Below are 2,746 nucleotides of genomic sequence, written 5' to 3' on the forward strand. Positions count from 1 at the left end.
CCTCAATGGCATCCCAGTATTAATGGAGCTAGACACAGGGGGCCAGCCAGTCCCTGATGAGTATCAAACAATTCGAAAGGTTGTGGGTGTCCAAGGCCAGGAGGCCAAAATTATTGCCGATTGACGCACAGCTACGGACATATACAAAGGAGATCATTCTGGTGCTAGGCAGCGCCACAGTAGTCGTGACCCACAAAGATTCGGAGAACAGGTTGCCACTCTGGATTGTCCTGGGGAATGGTCCCGCACTGCTGGGGAGGAGTTGGTTTGCTGTCATGAACTGGAAATGGGGTGATGTCAATGCAATTTCCTCTGTGGAGTGAATATCATGCTCATAGGTCCTGGACAAATTTGACTCACTATTTCAACCCAGCATTGGCACTTTCATGGGGACCAAGGTAGTGATTCACATAAACCCGGACGCCAGGCCAGTACACCACAAGGCCAGAGCGGTGCCGTACGTGATGCGGGAAAAGATAGAAGGCGAATTGGACCGCCTGCTGAGGGAAGGCATCATCTCGCCAGTCGAATTCAGTGACTGGGCAAGCCCGATTGTGCCGGTGCTCAAGGCGGATGGGTCGGTCAGGATATGTGGTGATTACACGGCCACCATCAATCGGGTGTCACTCCAAGACCAGTACCCGCTACCGAGAGCAGAGGAACTCTTTGCGACGCTATTTGGTGGCAAACTTTTTTCAAAATTGGACCTGATCTCAGCTTACGTGACCCAGGAGCTGGCAAGTGAGTCGAAGAAGCTCACCACCATCACGACACACAAGGGGTTGTTTGAGGACAACATATGTCCGTTTGGGATTTGCTCTGCCGCCGCGATCTTTCAACGAAACATGGAAAGTCTCCTCAAGTCGATTCCAAGGACGGTGGTTTTTCAAGACGACATCCTCATCACGGGTTGCAATACCGAAGAACACCTCCACAACCTGGAGGAGGTGCTACGCAGACTGGACCGGGTAGGGCTGCGACTGAAAAAGGCGAAGTGCGTCTTCCTAACTCCAGAGGTAGAATTCCTGGGGATGAGGGTAGCAGCAGACGGGATCAGCCCTACTGCGTCCAAGACGGAAGCGATCCAGAGAGCACCCAGACCCCATAACAGACGGAGCTGCGTTCGCTCCTGGGGTTCCTGAACTATTTTGATAACTTTCTTCCCAAATTGAGCACGCTGCTAGAGCCGCTACACGTGCTCCTACACAAAGGTCGCAAATGGGTCTGGGGGAACAGCCAGAAAAGGACTTTTGATAGAGCACGCAATTTGTTATGCTCCAACAATCTGTTAACGCTATATGACCCATGTAAGAAACTTGTTTTAACGTGCAATGCGTCGTCCTATGGGGTCGGGTGTGTGTTGCAGCATGTTAATGCCAAGGGTCAGTTTCAGCCGGTAGCTTATGCCTCCAGAAGTCTGTCCCAGACAGAAAGGGGCTACGGGATGGTAGAAAAGGAAGCGCTTGCATGTGTATATGCAGTAATAAAATTGCACCAGTACCTGTTTGGCAGGAAATTTGAGCTGGAGACAGATCACAAACCCCTAACGTCCCTTTTGGCCGAAAACAAGGCCATACATGCAAATGCGTCGGCCCGCATACAGAGGTGGGCACTCATGTTAGCCGCCTATGACTATACAATTCGGCACAGACCGGGCACTGAAAACTGCGCCGATGCACTCAGCAGGCTCCCACTAGCCACCACCGAGGGGACAACCGAGCATGCTGCTGAGATGGTCATGGCTGTTGAAGCTTTCGAAAGCAAAGGCTCACCCGTGTCAGCCCGTCAGATCAAAGTCGGACAAATAGAGACCCGCTACTATCTTTAGTCAAGAAATGTGTCCTGAATGGGGACTGGGCAGCCACGTACGGGGCATGCCCTGAGGAATTTAAACCATTTCACAGGTGCAAGGATGAACTCTCGATTCAGGCCGATTGCCTACTATGGGGAAACCGAGTAGTCATGCCCCAGATGGGCAGAGAGGCGTTCATCCGAGAACTCCACAATGAGCACCCGGGCATTGTCATGATGAAGGCAATTGCCAGGTCACATGTTTGGTAGCCAGGGATAGATGCAGACCTGGAACTTTGTGTTTGCAGGTGCAACACGTATGCCCAGCTTGGCAATGCGCCCAGGAAAGCCCCCCTTAGTCCCTGGTCCTGGCCCGCCAAGCCATGGTCACGCATCCATGTGGACTACGCAGGTCCTTTCATGGGAAAAATGTTTTTGGTTGTAGTAAACGCCTACTCCAAATGGATCGAGTGTGACATTCTCAATTCAAGCACATCCTTTGCCACAGTAGAAAGTCTACGGGCAATGTTCGCCGCCCATGGTCTACCGGACGTCTTGGTCAGTGACAATGGTCCATGCTTTACAAGCATTGAATTCCAGGACTTCATGGCAGGAAATGGTATCAACCATGTCAGAACGGCACCGTTCAAGCCGGCCTCAAACAGCCAAGCGGAACCAGCAGTGCAGATAATCAAACAGGGGATGTTCAGAATCCAAGGGGGTTCCCTACAAAGCCGCTTATCACGCCTCCTGTTGGCCAATAGATGCCAACCACACTCGCTCACAGGGGTTCCACCCGCAGAGCTGCTAATGAAAAGGACGCTCAAAACCAGGTTATCCCTTATACACCCCACCATGAAAGAAATTGTTGAGAGCAGGCGCCGGTCACAATGTGACTACCATGACGGGAATGCGAGGGCGCGATGTATTGATGTCAATGACCCTGTCTTTGTCC

This window comes from Pristiophorus japonicus, chromosome 9 (assembly GCF_044704955.1).
Source record: "Pristiophorus japonicus isolate sPriJap1 chromosome 9, sPriJap1.hap1, whole genome shotgun sequence".
Lineage (NCBI taxonomy): Eukaryota > Metazoa > Chordata > Chondrichthyes > Pristiophoridae > Pristiophorus > Pristiophorus japonicus.